This window comes from Pinus tabuliformis, chromosome 1_1 (assembly GCF_031772625.1).
Source record: "Pinus tabuliformis cultivar Carrire ecotype Pingquan chromosome 1_1, CPIR1, whole genome shotgun sequence".
NCBI classification, from domain to species: domain Eukaryota; kingdom Viridiplantae; phylum Streptophyta; class Pinopsida; order Pinales; family Pinaceae; genus Pinus; species Pinus tabuliformis.
The window spans coordinates 858584864-858604152 of NC_142297.1; the positions used below are offsets into that span (position 1 = coordinate 858584864).

At 38.4% G+C, this 19289-nt stretch overlaps 1 long non-coding RNA gene across 1 annotated transcript in view; it reads left to right on the top strand.

Moving 5' to 3' along the window:
- Positions 1 to 1903: 1903 nt before the first annotated feature.
- Positions 1904 to 19289, top strand: part of LOC149216983 (uncharacterized) — a 49577-nt gene continuing 32191 nt past the window's right edge. The window contains exons 1-2 of the long non-coding RNA XR_016250612.1: positions 1904 to 2002; positions 2106 to 2145. This is a non-coding gene — a long non-coding RNA (uncharacterized LOC149216983). The remainder of the gene's footprint in view (positions 2003 to 2105; positions 2146 to 19289) is intronic.

Genomic DNA, 19289 nt, shown 5'->3' on the forward strand with positions numbered 1-19289 from the left:
GGTTGGTTATGATGTGATTAATTTGAAACACTATTGAAATCAATATAGATTATAAAAATCTAAATTCCAACCTATAGAGTTTGTAATTTAATAAAATAATTTGTAATGTGATTAATAATTTTTTTTTTATCAAAATTTAATATAAATCACAAAAATCTTAAATCAAACGTATAAATTCTATAATTCAATGAAACAACCTTTGGGACCTTGCTGCAGGGTTTCTTAATGTAGTGGATACTCAGGTAGAAAACGATTCCAACATTTCAGAACAAATCGGAGCAGTGGGCATAGCGAATACAATGACTGTGACAATTTACAAGAACCGCAGACTCAGAGCCACCGGTAATTTCAAGATCCTTTACTGGAGAGTAACTTTGCATTTATAAAATATCAGGTTTATTTGTTTGCTCAGAAAGCATTGCAAGGTCTAAGAGATAATAGAAAGAATATAGAGAAAACTTTATTCAGAATTTTGATCTCAAAACAAAGTGTAGCAATGAGACTTGAGCCGAATTGTACAACAAAAAATGAAAAATTTGAACAATTATGAGTACAATTTGAAATTAGATGAAACTTGTACAAATAAATTTTAAAAGTCATATGATGGGCAGTTTAAAAATAAAAACGTCATAAAAAAATTCCTTGACGGGTAGGGTCACCCGTCAAATTTAACCCCTGGTCATAATTGCACCTGCGAAAACTCACGACACCTCCTACGAAAACCACAAATCTTTTAAGTATCATTCAACTAGTTATTTGTTATTTGTTGAGCGAAAATGCTAGTTATTTGTTAAAAAAGGGAACAATTATTCAATTTTGTAATTTAATGTTTGTGAAAAATAATTAATAATCTAACATGCTATAGCTTCTTTCTACAAAATGTAATATAAAGATTATTAAACTAGATTAATAATTTTTAAAAAAATTATAAGTTTTGTCTTTGTTAAATGCCACATGGTATCATTCTTAGAATTTAATAGTGTATTACATTATTTTATTTTTGTTAAATGCCATATGGTATTATTATTAATTTAATAGTATATTGCATTGTTTTAAAATGAAATGATATTTTAACTTTTAATAATATATTACATTATTTTGAAAGTAAATAAAATTTTAATATGTACTATATTAAAAATAGTCTATAAAACCAAACACATGAAAGTGCTAACTTAGATTCCGACATTAAAAGAAGCGTTGAATTTATGTTTATTTGGACTAATCAACTAATCTGGTATTAGAAGAAGTGTTCACAAAAAGCCAAAAAAATTCGGGAAGACACGTAATGAAAGATAAACAAAGACACATATACAATCAAGCGGACACAAAGACATTGTTTATTTGATATTTCTTGGCGTCAATTCAGATGGAGCGCTCGACCTACAGCAGGGAAGCGGGCAGAGTTTGTGATGTTGGAAATTCAGTTAACTAAAAGGACCATTTCACTTCGCCCGATAGAGAAGGCAGGAGCATAGATAGCAAACACAAGCACATAGATGGGGACAAGCCCAGTAGAACAGAACCAGTGACAGAAGCGGAGGCGCCATCGGTGGCTAAGGTAGCAAGAGCAACAATTGCATATTCTATTTATTGACCGAGTTGAAGCGAGAGCCAACAAATTGACAGAGTTGGTTTACCATGACGGAGTGGAGTCTGGTTTTGTTTATAATGTTTTCTATTTTTTTCCCAGAGCAGAGTTGGTTGACCATGGACCGATAGATGCATAGCAGAGTTGGCTGGACACTGAAGTGTTCTAGAGTCTGCTTTTGTCTGTTTTTTGTTTAAATTTCGCTGTTACATTGTTTTGGGTTTTTTTTTTCCTCAATTTGAAGCATGGCCATATGAACTTTGAGTTTGATATGTGTTTTTTTTTTTGCTTGGTTTTTCATTTTTTTTGTTTTTTGTTTTTCCCTTTTAGATTTAATGAGATGGAAATAAGACATCCAAAATAGCCGAGCGATGCAGATTTCTTAGATGCAAGCGAACTCAACTCAAATGGAAGGTATGTCTAATTGCATTTATTTTATTTTTCGAAACAAATTATAATGTGTTTTGTTGGAGAGAGGTTGTTTAGTGTTTACAAATTAGAACGTATGTTGATGCAGATTTCACAGATTCAATGGACTCGGGCTACAGCAATGGAAGGTATGCCTGGTTATATTTTGTATGTTTGAGTATAATATTAGGCTATTTTGAGGGCTTATTTCAGCTCATTTGCTTGCAATAGAATCAGCCAAGAAAAATTTTCGGGAAAATACAATGGTCAGTTACTTATTCTTGCCATTAGCGTTTTCTGTGAGCTTTTGATACTTCCATTGGCCTTCCTTATGCATGGATTAATCTTAAGGTACTCTTTTATAATACTAAATAACACTGTGCTAGCTCATCTGTACACTAATTCCAGAAACTTTTATTTGAAGCTTAGGTCTGGATAGCTTAGATAGTGATAGAAAATCAAAGAAGTGAGTGTTTTGGAGTTTATTATGTTGATCACGCTGAACCTAAAGTACGAAGGCAGCTAGGGAAATATGCTCCAGTGATTAGATGTTATATCACTATTGGTAGAATGTTGTTTGTATCTTATGCCATAATAAGCTAAAAACCAAGCTACATGGATGGCTTTGAAGATATTTATTTATTGTTTTCTTTTGGACATGTGTAAGTGTGCAGATAACCTGAACCTTGTAAACAAAGCTTTTGTTGATATATGTTTCTGAAGAGCGGTCACTAAAGAATGTGTATGAATTTTTAGAATTCCCCTTAGGTTTTTACTTTTTGAGTTGCAACAAATTGGCCCCATTTACAATGCCACTTTGTGCATACTTTAAGTTCTTTTGATCTATCTAATCATGATGATTTTCTAAAAAAATATGAGGGTTGGGCTCTCTATGGCTATATTTGAGCCTATAATCCTTATAATGACAAAAACATGATATGTAACAGCTGGAGTCTGGAATAGAGGTGTCAAATAATTATGCTGCCTTCTCCTCTAATTTAAAGCCAATGGCAGGTTCTGGCACATAGGTGATATTAATGTGCAATTTTTCCAGTTTGTGCATGCCTTAGTGAACCTAATATTGTGACTCATCCTTGAATTTGTAGTTAGTAGGCTTGAGGCAAAGCCTTGAATAGCACTACAGATTTATGAACATACATCCTTGTTGCCTTATTGTATAACTCAAAGATCTCTTTATTCTTCTCTACTTCCCTAACAGTTCCCATGCCAAATAAAACCACATCATGTACAAATAGTAAATGGGACAAGGAAACGAAGTTTCTCATTTTAATATCCTTTTTAGTACCTTCCCTTGTAGATGCATTTTCGATTCTATTCAGACTTAGTGTGGAAATTTCCAATGCAAAATAACTGGACACAAAACATAAATTTCACCTGTTTTGATTAGAGGTTTTTGTGATCTTAACCCTGTAAATTTTCAGCCTTAGGGGTGTTATGAAATGTTGAACAAAACAACAACGGAAAGTGGAATATTTCAATGTTCAACTACCCAATATTCTAGGAAATCTAAAGAGAGGAATTTGTTTTTCTTTGTGAAATACTCATCCAGATGAAGCTCATTCATTCCAAAAATGGTGTCTAAGGTAAGTTAGGCTTTGCATAAGCTCAAGGCTTTGCCAACATAGGGGAGCCTTCTCATGCTGTCTAATGACACATCTAAACAAGAAAAATTCCAAATCTCCTGTCACGTGGACATGTGGATAAAAATATCTTTCAAAGGTCACCATCCCAGCTCTAGATTTCTTATTTGTAATGTCCTAGGGTATTTTGTCTTACGGCTTCTTATTTAAACTAGAGCTTTCTAATAGAAGTTATTCCCTTAGAAAATATTTCTTATAACATATGAGTCAACCACAATAGACATGCACAATTAATATAATCACCAATAATAGGGGCTTCCTCAAACCCACAATAATAGGATTGATATCCAATAACCAAATTATCCACAGGCCAATGATATTGTTGCAAAACAAATCAGATCCAACTATAAAATCAAATTGAGATAAGTTTTGTAGTAGCTAATTTACCCTATATCTCTAAATAGAACCTGGATTATTCCTTCCTCAATTCGCTGGTCTCAAAAGGTAGACACAACAAACTCAATTGCCTATCTGGGGTACTTGTAGCTTTAGAAGTGTAGCTTCCGTCCTTAAGGATGCCCTTTCCAATAGCTTGCAGCTCCTTGTAGGTCTCTATATTAGTTGGAACTTGGTAGTCCATTGAAACTCCTGTTCATGCAACAATTTGGACTGCCAAACTATGCTTCAGGAAGACCCGAACTATCTCATAGAAAGACACTGAACTCTACCTCAGGAGGGCCGAACTATCTCAGAGAAAGACACTGAACTTTGCCTCAGGAGGGCTGAACAACCTCGGGGAAATCCATCAGAATATGCTCAAAATATATCTGCAACTCTGCCTCAAGAAGGTTGAACAGCCTCGGAGAAATTCACTGAAATATGCCCAGAATATATCTGCAATTTTTCCCCAAGAAGGCTGAACTGCCTCAGGAAATAGTTCACTGAAATCTGCCTTAGAATACACATGAAAAATTTCAAAAGAATTCGAGTTCTTGCCTCATATTTGACACCAAACCTTGTTGTCTTCTAGATAGGTGAATCCCACGATTTCCAGGCCAAAATCACAAGATAAATGAGGAATTTACTAACTAGGCTGGAATCTTTCGCCACCGAAATTAGTAGAGAAAAAGGGGTCTTAAAACCCTTAGGGCCATAGCTCAATAGAACATATGTATTTGTTACAATTTGATGATGCCAATTTGATTCCAAATCCCCTCTATTTATATCCCAAATGTGAGGGTTGTGAATGCAACCCATAATTTTGGGTTTTTTTGCCTCAACTAGCCCAACTTTTACACAATGTTGCCCCAACATTGGAAAATTGGGTTTTACCCCTTTATCAAGACTATAGCCTACAGGGTTGGATAGGCTATTTCGTCCTCCCTTAGCTAATCAATTAGGAGGACATTACAATCCCCCTGTCTTGAAATTGCTTTCCCTCAAGCAATTGCAAATTCAGATGTTGTAAAATTCGTTCCTCTTCCCATGCGACGTCTTCTTTCGGTAGATTTTTCCATCTAATAAGATATTCTGAAATTACTTTGCCTCTCAGTTTGTTTTCTTGTATTGCACGATTGCTATTGGAATTAGCTTTAGTTGTCCTTCTTCATCCAAAGGGTGCAGTTCGATGATACATGGAAGACAATATGAATTTTGCTTTCTCTTGGTAGTTCTAACTCATAAGCCACTTTGCCAACCCTTTGAAGAACTTTGTAAGGTCCATAAAATCTTGGTTTTAGCTTTTTTTATACCAATTTTCTTGAGCGTATATTGTCTATACAACTGCAATCTCAAGAAAACGAAGTCTCCTACCTCAAAGTTTATGTTTAGTGTTGGTCTACGTATAGATTTTGCTGGTTTTGGGTAGCCTACACGTTTTATTTGAGTATCTCGTGAATGTACCGACTTTCTTGTATCCAGTCTTTAGCCAATGGGGCCTTGCTATCTCCAAAAGTCAAGTCGATAAAAGACAAATTGTCATAGCCGTATCGCACTTTAAAAGGTGTCATCCCAATAGACAAACTATAGTGTTATAACAATGCTCCTTGAGGTACAACCACTTGATCCATGCTTGTTGTTGCCCAATTACATAGTTGGGTTAAGTATCCTTCAATCCACTTATTCAAAATCTTTGTTTGGCCATATGTTTGTGGGTGGTAGCTAGTAATAGGGTCAATTATATTCCCACTATCCTGAAGAGTTCCTGCCAAAATGCACCCATAAATCTGCTATCTCGATCACTGACTATATTTTTAGGTAGTCCATGGAGTTTGAAGACTTCCTTGAAGAATAGTTTTGCTACCTGCTTGGCCGAATAATCAGTTGGAATTGCAAAGAAATGTGCAAATTTAGTTAACCTGTCAACAACTGCGTAGATGCAATCGGGTAGTCCTATAATGAAGTCCATTGAAATGCTTTCCCATTTTTGTTTTGGAATTGATAATAGTTGGAGTAAGCTTGCTAGATGTGTGTGCTCGACCTTATTCTATTGGCATATTATGCATTCCTTGATGTGTTTTAATACGTCATATTTAGACCTTTCCATAAAAACCACTCCTTGATTTGTCAGTAAGTTTTAAAGAATCCCTAGTGTCTTGCTAATGGTATGTCATGTGTAGCCTTCAATATTTTCTCCTTTAGTGTGGATTCAGGGACCAAATATATCCTTTATTTATAGAAAATAATGTCATTAATTATCTTGTACCTATCATCTTGGATGAGTTCGTTCGTTAGTGCACATGAAAACTTGTTTTTGGAGTATTCTACCAATAGGTGAACCTTCCAATCTTCAATGATCTCTGTGAGGGAACATGTTGTTGGTTTTCTGGAAAGTGCATCGACCACAACATTCTTTTACCCTTTACGTATTCAATATCAAAACCATAAGACTGGATGTTACCCACTTTTGTTGTATTTCATCAGGTCTTTTTCTTCCAAGAAATGATGTAAGTTTTTGTGGTCTGTCTTGACTACAAACTTGTTTCCTGCCAAGTACTGCCTGAACTTTGCCAAAGCGTGCATAATAACTCTCATATATGGAGTAAAGCTTCTCCAAATCCTAGAGCTTATTGAATGCCTTGTTTAATTCTTCCATCCACCTGAATGCTCCTTTCTTTGTCAAATCTATTGGAGGTGCATGTAATTGCGAGAATCCTTTGATGAACCGTTGGTAGTAACTACAAATTCAAAAGAATCCTTGTAACTGAGTCAGGTTCTTGGGTGTAGGCCAATCCAAGATTGCTTGAATCTTTTCTTGATGTACCTGCACTCTTTACACATTGATTATATGTACCAAATAAAGAATTTATGTCATCATGAATTTGCACTTTGATTCCTTGGCATAGAGTGACTGTTCCTTAAGTATGCCGAAAATTTCATCCATATGTTTCAAGTGCCCTCCCCATGTCTTGTTGTATATGGGGAGTGTTGAAAAGTGTAACTAGGTTCAGTCTTCATAATGACATGTAATTGTGACTTTTGTAAATGATGTAATAAAATTATTTTTGTAAGCCTTGCTTCATGGGTTTCATGAGCAAGTGATTTTATTTTAGGTGGCTCCCATTGAGAGCCTTAGGATTTGTTATTAAGGTCAATGAATTAATGTCATGTATGAAGAGCTCTTCTTGAGCATATGTAAAATATATGTGAGTCAATCTAGTGTCTAGGAAGCCCTCCAAAAGACAAGCACAATCCTCTTGATGTCAACGTGTAAGATGAATTAAATAACACATGTCAGCTCACCTAATGAGACACATCCCTTTACTATATGACATGTCGACTTATATATATGACAAACTACTATATATAGGCGTGCTAGGATCCACATTTCAGAAGTACAGAAGTTCAGAATATACTTTGAATTCGGATGGGGAGTTACAGTATACAGTTTGGATAAGATTACAGAAGAAAGTTCGGATAAGGAGCTCAGACTAAGGTACAGGAGTATGAATATAAGCTCGGTGCAGTCAAGGAAAAACTCTCGATACAACAAGGAGAAATATTGAAGAAATAACAGTGAACAAGTTTCAGTACTAGCATAAAGAAGATCTCCATTTCTCAGTTCAGAAACACAACCTTAGTATTACTACAGTATGTTGCTATCTCAGTTTGGTGATCATCACAGACTAGTCTATCCACCGTGTGTTATGAAGCTATCTCTGTACCATTTGTTTCGATGTCTCTACAGTGAGCAAGGCTCAGTACTATCATAGTTAACGATATCATTGAAGATTCAAATGCCATCACAGATGTAAAATCTCTTTGACAAGGTATTGGTGGAAGCTATGTCTCGATGCTAAGAGGAGCGAAGTGGAAGAGGAGTCAAGAAGAGTGATGACAGTCAAGAGAGCTTGTTTCTTGGTCTTGGATAGGCTAATAGGTCAAGGGTCTTGGTCTTGGTATTCGTCAATTGGAATCTCTATAAGAAGAATTTGTGTTGGTTTTCCTCTCAAAGAGTGAGAGTTTTTGGCCTTGGCTCATAAGCCTACATGCTGTGTCTCTTGTCTATTTATGTTCATGCATTGGTTAGTGTTTGATGAAGAATAACTTAATAATCTAACGTGAAGAAGATCCTAATATAAAGAAGTAAAAAGAATTCACACGCAGTCACTAATGAAAGAGAAATCCCCTAATTCTAATGCCCTAGATTTCTCAACAGGGAGGCCTTCGAAAAATACCAGTAAGGATTTCCTCAATTATTTTTTGAAGATGTGGTTCATACAAGATTGGAATGTGGCAGGAACATTGGTTAGTCCAAATGGCATGACCATAAACTCGAAGTGTCCATAGTGACATCGAAAAGTAGTTTTTGGCACATCTTGCTCTCGAACCCAAATTTGATGATATCCTAATCATAGGTCAATCTTCAAAAAGTATACAAATCCATGTAATTCATCTAATAATTCATCGGTCTTGGGAATGGGGTACTTGTTCTTGATGGTTTTTTGTTGAGTGCTCGGTAGTGAATAAAGATCCTCCATGTGACATCCTTTTTTTCACTAATACTACTGACGAATCGAATGGATTTAAGCTTGGGTTTGATGTGGCCCATAGCTAGCAATTCTTGGATTGTCTTCTCTATATCGTCCATGAATTTCTTTGGGTGCTGATATGGTGTGGTGATTACAGGGTTGGCCCCTTCTTCCAACTCTATGGCATTTTCATATCAGATTTTGGGAGGTAGTCCTGGAATCTCATAAACACCTGGCCATGCTTATTCAACACTTGTTGAATGTTCGCCTTGTATTGTGCATTGCTATTACCAGGTGTCTTTTGGCTTGTAATAAAACATTCTGCAGCATACACTATGTTTCCATGTCTAAATATGGCCTCCATTCTTTTGGCGGAAACAACTTGAGGGCTATCATTAATCATGCCTCTCAATACTACTTTATTTCCATTCAATGATTTAAATTTCGTCTCCATTGCTTGGTAGTCCATAGTGATTTTTCCCAACGAGTACAACCATTGAATTCCCAACGCTAAATTGATATGTGCAAGATATATTACATAAAAATCACTAGTGAAAGTGTAATTTTTGAGTGTTATGCTGAAACTTGGAATTACCCGTGTGCAACCCAAATTGTACCCATCCGCAACTATCACATCGAGGCCTTAAAATTCTTCTATGGGAGGACCCCTTTTTGCTACTAACATTGCACCAATAAAGTTATGCATAACTGCATCAACCAACGCTGTGATGCGTTGTCCCTTCATAAATCCCTTGCTACTGAAAGTGTAATACCTGGGGGTTCGTGATAGAAAAGCGATCTTAACTTTCGGTCGGGGTTTCTTCTCCTTGCGGGGTTTGTCTTCTTCTTTAGCTTCCTCTTGTGGCTGTTATTCCTTTGGGCGGCTAGGTTCATCATTTGGGGTGGTCTCTTCTTCATCCTCATCAGTGGAGATTCTTTCAATGTAATGGATTTTCCCTTTGCCTAAGCAAAATTGTAATACGTGGGGGTTCGTGATAGAAAAACGGTCTTAAACTTTTGGTTGGGGTTTCTTCTCCTTGCGGGGTTTTTCTTTTGCTTTAGCTTCCACTTGTGGATATTATTCCCCTGGGCTGCTAGGTTCATCATTTGGGGTGGTCTCTTCTTCATCCTCGTCGGTGGAGACTCTTTCAATGTAATGGATTTTTCTTTTACCTAAGCATCGATGTCCTAGCTCCCATGGTTCCTTGTGAGTGAAACATAGTTTTTGTTGAGAAATCTAGGGAGCAATAAGTGTAGGTGATTTCTCTTCTTTGATAACTGCTTGTGATGCATTTTTACTTTACTTGATTAACTTCTTTCCTTTATTATTATGAGTGTTCTCTATCATCAAACAACTACCAAATCATAAAGAGCAATGAGACAATAGGACACAAGATATAGGCGATCAGCCAATGCCAAAACTCTCCAACTGAGAGGAAATTCCACCATCATTCTTCTCTTCATATAGAACTTCAATTGGCGAATTCCAAGACCTGTGACCCTCCATGACCAAGTCAACTTTCCTTCTTGAACAACTTCCAACAACAAACTTCGACCTTCCCTTAACTTCTCCAACAACTTCGACCCCAACAACAATTTTCGAACTTCGACCTTGATGCAACTTCAGGAGCTTCAACCTAGCAGCTTCACAATTTCGACCTAGAAGCAACTTCGACCTTAAAGCTTCACAACTTCGATCTTGCAGTGTCACAACTTCGACCTTGCAGCTTCACAGCTTTGATGCAGCTTCATAACTTCGTCTTGCCCAGTAACAATAGAAACCCTAACAAAAAGAGAGAGAGAGGCCCAAAAACTTTGATCTTGATCTTTTTCTTCTTCTTCGTCCTTTTTCCAGTTTCTATCTTGAGGAGATCAAACTTACTTGAGTGTCCAAATGAGGTCGAATTCCTTCTTATTTTAGGCTTGTGAGGGGTACGAATTGCTATCTTGAAGCCGAGTTATCCCTTATGTAGGCTAACTTGATATTTGTGCCATGATGAGGTCTTGGAGGGTCTTTTAACTCTATTTTGACTCAATAAATTTTTCTTTACAATATGTAACATGCCCAAATGGGTCTTCAATACATGACAATGACTCAATTGAGTTTATGACAAACCTAGAAGCACTCAATGGGTGCTTGACCTAAAAATAAGTTTCCCTTGAGCATGAAACCCATGCCTCAAGAACACAAATAATAAATTTATTTTTTTCTTTTCATTAAATACATAAAATCATGATTACATATGCCATTATGAAGACTGAACCTAGTTACATATTTCAACAGTTTCTTTCTCCTTAGCTCGCTTTAGGTTTCCTCGTCCAACTTGTCCTTCTTGGTCTAATCATGTTGAAAGGGATTTTTATCCTTGTATTTTTTAGGGATGAAAGGCTTGGACATGATCTTAGATTTGGTTGTTGCATTTCCCATATCTCATATCTTCTTGATCCTGTAGGGTTGCGGGACTAAATGCCTTAACCTAGCCCTATAGGGGTTCGAATAATCCCTTTGCGAAGAGCATGCTTAGTCTTTCTTTAGATATGTCTGTCAACATGAATGTGTTTTGTTTGAATTCTGCCATATACTCTTCATGATCTTGTTTGTTTAAGTTTTGCCAGCTCTCTAAAGTGCATATTTGGGTTTTTTCAATCAAATCGATCTATCAACCTTTGTGTAAAGTCTACATAAGAAGTGATGTTCACATGCCCTAACATAACTAGTCCATGATACCACCATTCATGCGCTTCTCCCTCCAAATGTAGTGTAGCAAATTGGGTAACATCTACTTCTAGCATATGATCGAGTTGGAAGTAGGTGTCCAATTTTTGTACCCAAGCTCTTGTTGAACATTTAGATGACCCATCAAAAGGAGGGAGGGATAGTTTACTTACTATATCGTAATTCTGTTGCCCCTTGGGTGTATTTCTATATTTGATGTTGCTGAATCTTAAGGATAGTTTACTTACTAGATCAAAATTTTGTTGCCACCTTGGTGTATTTCTTTATTTGATGTTGTCGAATTCTTGGAAATATAGGGTTGCCTATGTTTTCTCTTCTAGTGCTGCATATTCCCTAAAGTATTCATCAAAGATTCCATTCTATTCTACCACTCCTTGGGTTGTCATTGTCTGATTATCTAGAAATTGGGGCACTAAGGATCTATGACTCCTTCCACTAGTCACCCCATTGTTTGCTTCAACAACAACATTGGGAGATGTAGGTTTTAACCCCGTACAGAAATTACCTACATACGAATTCTAAATCACAGAAAAAATAAACAATGCGAGAGCATAACACATAAAACACATATACACAGAGATTTTCCCTTGGATCCCAAAACCGGGACTACCAGCTTGATTTTTCATTCTATTCCTTTCAATGTTACAATACATATTTATACATGCCGAAGCATCCTATACCATGGACCGAAAACCATCGTGTCCAAAACCATGGACCGAAAACCATCGTTTCCAAAACCATGGACCGAAAACCATAGGTAGGTTCGCCCAACCCAATATAGGGTCCAAAAAAAATTTTCCCGGGGCGCTGCCCTGGACCTCGTAGAGGACGGCTACCTGCCCCCCGCTGCGCAATCGGCGCAACGAAGGGGGGGCTCCGCCCCCCCTCTAACCTCCCGGTTCACTACGTGGGTTAGTTGTGGAAAGAATATAACACAACCCAACAATCTCCCACTTGTTGTTTTCTTTCCACACGGGGCCACAGGAGAGCTTAGTCATTTTTCCAGCCCTGAAATTCCCATTGTTTCTCTACATCAAGAGAACTTATCAGAGCTCACAAATTTTGTCAATGCATCTGCAGTATTCTTCAAAGTGTCCACCTTTACCAGCAACACCTTTTTGTCTTCTATCATATCCCTCACAAAGTGATACTGAACATCAATGTGCTTTGTCTTTGAATGATAAGCAGGGTTCTTTGCCAAAAAAATTGCACTTTGGCTGTCACAGTCTATTCTTATAGCTCCCTGTACTAACCCCATACTTGAACACAATCTCTGCAACCAAACTGCTTCCTTGCTTGCATGAGTGGTTGTCATGTATTCTGCCTTTGTAGTTGATAGTGCCACTACAGATTGTTTCTTACTCATCCAACTGACTGCACCTCCAAATAGGTTAAACACATACCCACTTGTAGATCTTCTCTGATCCAGATATCCAGCCCAGTCTGCATCAACAAAGCCACGAATATCAACCACTTTGTCCAATCCTGGTCTTCCTCTGTAGCACAAACCATAATCACTAGTGCCACGCAAATACCTGAAAACCCGCTTCACTGCAGTCCAGTGCTCCTTCCTTGGTTTTGACATAACCCTGCTCAATACTCCCATTGGATGTGCAATGTCTGGTCTAGTACAGAGCATTGCATACATCAGGCTACCGACTGCACTCGCATATGGAACACGGGACATGTCCTCTTCCTCTTCTTGTGTCTTGGGACACTGTTCAGCAGATAACCTCACACCTACAGGAATAGGAACCTTCACCGGTTTACTATCCTGCATATTAAACCTCTGCAGTATTGTCTCGACAAACTTCCTCTGGTTTAACCAGAGCTTCCTCTTTGCCTGGTCTCTTTTAATTTCCATTCCCAAAATATAGTTAGCAGCACCAAGATCTTTCATGTCGAATTTGGAGGACAATTGGGTCTTCAAATCCTGGATAATTTCTTTGTCATTTCCAACCAGCAACATATCATCCACATACAAGACCAGATAAATAACACGGTCACCAATTAATTTAAAATACACACAGTGATCTGCTTTGCTTCTGGTGAAGCCAGGTCCCCGTATAAATGTGTCAAATTTCTAATACCACATCCTTGGTGACTGTTTTAACCCATACATAGACTTCTTTAACTTGCATACCAGTTCTTTCTTACCCTTCACCGCAAAGCCTTCAGGTTGCTTCATGTAGATTTCCTCTTCCAAATCCCTGTGAAGAAATGTTGTCTTCACATCCATCTGTTCTACCTCAAAATCAAAAGCAGCAACAACAGATAAAAGTAACCTAATAGAAGTTACCTTGGCAACAGGAGAAAAAAATATCACCAAAATCAATTCCTGGCACCTGGGAATAACCTTTTGCTACCAACCGAGCTTTGTATTTCTCCACCTTCCCTTCTGCATTTGTCTTCTTTTTGAACACCCATTTGCTGCCAATGGGTTTCCTTCCAGCCAGCAACTCCACCAGATCCCAAGCCTCATTTTTGTGCAAAGATGCCATTTCATCAACCATGGCCTCTTTCCAGATTTTTCCATCCTCTGAATCTACTGCTTCCTTCACAGTTCTGGGATCATCATTAGTAATAGACAAAGAAAAATTTGAACAGAAAGCAGAAGGACTATACCTTTCTAGCTTCCTTCTTTCTCGAACTGATCTTCTCAAAGCCGGAGTTTGTGGCTCTTCATCTTCTGATTCCTCCTCTGCTGCAGAGTCTGATTCTTCCTCCTTTAGCTCAAACTCTATCTTCTCAAGTTCCTTTGGTTGGACTTCATGTTTAATAACATCTTTTACCTCTCTGAACACCACATCTCGGCTATACACAACCTTCCGTGTGACTGGGTTCCAAAGCTTATAACCCTTTAAACCATCCTTATACCCAATAAAGATGCACTTTTCAAATTTACTATCCAACTTGGTTCATTTCTCCTTTGGAACATGTACATATGCATCACATCCAAATACCTTCAGATGTGAAAGAGAGGGTTTCTTACCAGTCCATACTTCTTATGGAGTCTTATCCTCCAACGCTGATGAAGGTGACCTGTTGACCAAGTAACATGCAGTATCCACCGCCTCTGGCCAGAATTCTTGTCCTAACCCGGCACCACTGAGCATGCTTCTTGCCCTTTCCATCAACGTCTTATTCATTCTTTCTGAGACTCTATTTTGCTGAGGTGTATATGGAGTAGTCTTCTGCCGTGCTATACCACACTTCTTACAGAATTCTTCAAATTCCTTGCTGCAAAATTCTCCACCATTATCTGTTCTCAGCACCTTTATCTTCTTCTCTATCTGATTTTCCACCAAAGCCTTAAATTCTTTAAACCTGTCAAAGACTTCAGATTTATTCTTAAGGAAATATATCCATGTATTCCTTGAGAAGTCATCTATAAATGATACATAGTACACAGACTTACCCAGTGATGGAACCTTCACAGGTCCAAACACATCATTGTGCACAAGCTCTAATATCTATTTCGCCCTCTTAGCACCAGAGGGGAAACTCACCCGATTCTGCTTCCCATATACACAATTTTCACAGAAATCAAAATCCAGCGAGCTATTACTCATACCTTCTACCATACCTTTACCATGAAGTATTTGAAGGCCCTTCTCTCCAATATTTCCAAGCCTTTGATGCCACAACATGGTCTTCTCTCCAGAGACCACTAGATTTTCAGCTCCACTTTCAGGAACCACAGAACTGTTGCATCCATCAACAACAGTGCTACCTTGCAGCTTGTAAAGAGTTCCAGTCCGAACTCCCCCCATCAATACCAGTGCTCCCCGAACCATCTTGCAGGTATCCTTCTCAAACACTGTTTTTACACCTGCATCATCCAACTTGCTTACAGAAATCAGATTTCTGGCCAATGCAGGAATATGCAGAACACCCGGAAGTGTTCTAACCCTTCCACCTTGCAACTTCAACTTTACTTTTCTGCGACCAATGATTCTAGCCTTCCTATCATCTCCTAAGAAAACATCACCACCATCGTATTTCTCATACTCGCAGAACCACTCTCTATGGGGAGTGAAGTGAAAGGATGCACCTGAGTCAACCAACCATGCCTCATGATCTACATGTGTACTTGAAGAAGCCAAGTTCCCCACCTTCATCTGAGGTGGTTTTTGCCTCAGCAAAAGGAGCATCATTAGATCCCTTTCCTTTATCAGGAGCTTTAGATTTACAGTCCCTTTTGAAGTTCCCTTCCTTTCTGCATTTCCAGCACACCACCTTTACAGGTTTTCCTGGAGATTTAGATCTCCCTCTAGATTTAGATCTCCCACTCGATGACTTATTTTTGTTTCTATTATGAGACCGTCCTCGTACAGACAAGACATCACCATTCTGGCTCTCCATATTTTTCCATCTCATCTCCTCTGTCAGCAAGGCTGAGACTATTTCATCAAACTGCAAAGCAATTGCATTGCTACCTATTGCAATAACCAGACTATCCCACGAATCTGGTAGAGAACACAACAAACTGATGCACTTATCTTCATCTGAAATTTTAATATCAACAAATGCTAACTGACTTACCACGGTATTAAATGAGTTCAGATGCTCTGTCACCGAGTCTCCATCTTTCATCCTTAGGTTATACAACTTTTTCCACAAGAACAGTTTATTCACCAGAGACTTAGATTGGTACAAAGTCCCTAACTTGTCCCACAAAGCCTTCATCGTAGCTTGCCCTGATACATTCAAAAATACTAAATCTAAGACACACAATCGTATTGTGCTCTTTGCCTTCTGATCCAACTTCTTCCATTCTTCATTGGTCACTCCCGTTGGTTTAGTACCTGGATCTACCGTGATCCACTGATCTTTATCCACCAACAGATCCTCCATCTCGAGTTTCCACAACTCAAAACTCTGACCATTGAACTTCTCGATCTCTATCTTTCCGCTACTCGCCATCTTTTTTCATCACCAGAATCAATCTCACAGATCTCCCACTGAACAGGGTCTACCACAGGCCCGAGCGAAACCCCTCAGCAAAAAAGGCGTCCCCTTGAAGCCAAAACAACTCTGATACCAAATGTAGGTTTTAACCCCGTACAGAAATTACCTGCATACGAATTCTAAATCACAGAAAAAATAAACAATGCAAGAGCATAACGCATAAAACACATATACATAGAGATTTTCCCCTGGATCGCAAAACCGAGACTACCAGCTTGATTTTTCATTATATTCCTTTCAATGTTACAATACATATTTATACATGCCGAAGCATCCAATACCATGGACCGAAAACCATCGTGTCCAAAACCATGGACCGAAAACCATAGGTAGGTTCGCCCAACCTAATATAGGGTCCAAAAATAATTTTCCCGGGGTGCTACCCCGGACCCTGTAGAGGGGGGCTACTCACCTCCCTCAAACCCCCCGGACAGGGGGGGCTGTCGCCCCCCCTGTGACCCCCCCGCTGCACAATCGGCGCAACGAAGGGGGGGCTCCGCCCCCCCCCTCTAACCCCCCAATTCACTACGTGGGTTAGTTGTGGAAAGAATATAACACAACCCAATAGGAGAGCCAGGATTGTAGCTACTACTCCCTTCAACATTTGTCCTATTACCAACGTTCACACCATTGTTACCTAAACCATTTATATCTTGGACAATGAGCTACGATATTTGTTGCTGCCCTTGGGAAATTTGTTGTTACCTTTGTACGAGCATAGTAGTCATTCGTTGCTACTCCAGAATTATTGCCTGCAAAAGATCACCAAGCTCTTGTCCTCCTTGCCCTACTTTGTCTCCCATAGTTGAATGATGGGTGTTACTTTTTTTCTTACTGTAACGATGCTAGTATCTTCTGGAAGCATACAAAGCTCATGCACTCACAAGCTGGCATGATGCACAATTTTGATACCACTGTAATGTCCTAAGTAATTTTTTGTCTTAGGGATTCTTATTTAAACTAGAGTTTTCCATTAAAAGTTAATTTGTTGTCTTAGGGCTTCTTATTGAAACTAGAGTTTTCCAATAAAAGTTAATTTGTTGTCTAAGGGCTTCTTATTTAAACTAGAGTTTTCCAATATAAGTACAACATAAGTTATTCCTTTAGCAAATATTTCTTATAACATATAAGTCATCCACAATAGACATGTATAATTAATATAATCATCAACAATAGGAGCTTCCTCAAATCCACAATAATAAGAGTAACTGTCCAATAACCAAATTATCCATAGGCCACTGATATTGTTTCCAAAACAAACCAGATCCAACTATAAAATCAAATTGAGCCAAGTCATGTAGCAACTAATTTACCCTATTTCTCTAAACATAACCTGGACTATTCCTTCCTTAGTTTGTTGGTCTTTGTTACCGCTCAAACTAGCAGGGGCTCTAGGAGGGGATCCTAAAAGGGCAAGTACTAGGTCAAGGGCAACAATGGAGTGATAGCCCACTATCACCTCAGCTAAGGCTCCTTGCTCTTTACGGACTTTCACCGATGATAAGAGACCCGATATAAAGGGAATCACTAGATGGACGAATCAATGAAGAGATAATGAGTGATTCCCGAGGCGTATTCACAAGAGAGACTCAATAGTATGGTTTGCTTGCTTGAGAAGCAAGGTGTAAGGCTCTCTAAGAAAGGCCAAGGGGATTTCAAGGGATAGGGTTTGGAGATTAGGCTTGTAAATGAGGGATCTAGTACTAGAAACCCTTGTGAAAACTCGGTTTCCAAATGGTCTTTGTGAAATTATCTTCAATAAATTGTGGGACCACACAGGACTAAATGGACATAAAATTAGGTCAAGGGGGTGGAGTTGATAAATCAAGGGTGTGCTTGACCTAATTGAGGGAGAGAAGCGGATCAAAGGGGAAATTTTCACTAATTTTGATGCAATGATCCCAATGAGGTCATTAGCCAAGGGAAACTAGGGGCAAGAATTGATCTCAGAGCTAGGGCTTGGAATATCTCAAGATCCCATCATCGGAAATGCTTCAAATTTGGAGGGCCTCTAGAAGACACAATAGCGCAGTAGAGGTCAAGAGATCGAACTATTTGGATGGATGAATTGTGAGAAAAATGATGCCCTAGGTCACCTATGGAGGCTAGGCCTAGAAAGAAAGAGAGAAAGGTGAGAAAAATATGATTTTGAGTGATCACCAATGGAGGATCAATGCCTAATCCTTTGGGAGAGATGGAGTCAAGGAGATTTGAATGCTTGGAATGGATTCATTTAGTCTAGGAGGCCTCTAGAACAATTTCGCATGGCATTAGGAAATGAGAACAACGACTTCAAGGTCTTTACACTTCGATTTGCAATATATGGTGACTTATTGAGATAAAATTTCGATAAAACATCTCTAGGAATATTCATTGATTCATACATGGCCCATGACATGATGTAATGCTATAAAAGAACAAATTTCCACAATTTCGCATAAGAAAAGCAGTGAATTTCAGCCTAGTATAGTGAAAATCCCCAGCAACATGCATGTGATATAAGAAAATAACAAGAATAACATTAAAAAGTAATTACATGTAAGAAGGAGTATATCCAATCATCACTATATGCCAATAGTGAAGCTCTAAGACAAAAATGAAAGGAGATCGAAACATTAAAATTCATCCATTCATCCAAATACGTCATCGAAGAAGGATAGCAAAAATCTCAATCCAAGTGATGATGATCAAAATGATTCATCTCACTTCTATTTATACAATGATGCACTCTCTAATGAATTTGATTTAGCTAATTTTCCCTAATTTAGCCCTAAAATAAAATAATGTGCATAATAACAAAAATTTTAGTGACACGCCCACCAAATAGCTCAATAATGTAAAGATAAGCCTCCGGAGAGGGTCAAATGACCAATAAAGTGATTCATTGGGCCTTTGAGGAGGCCTAATGAAGTCCAAGAGGAGCCATGACGTAGAAATGAACTCCAAACATAGTGGACAAGGGGTTGGCCCCTTATTTTCCAATTAAGAACCTGTGGTGCTCCCAAGTGGGTGTG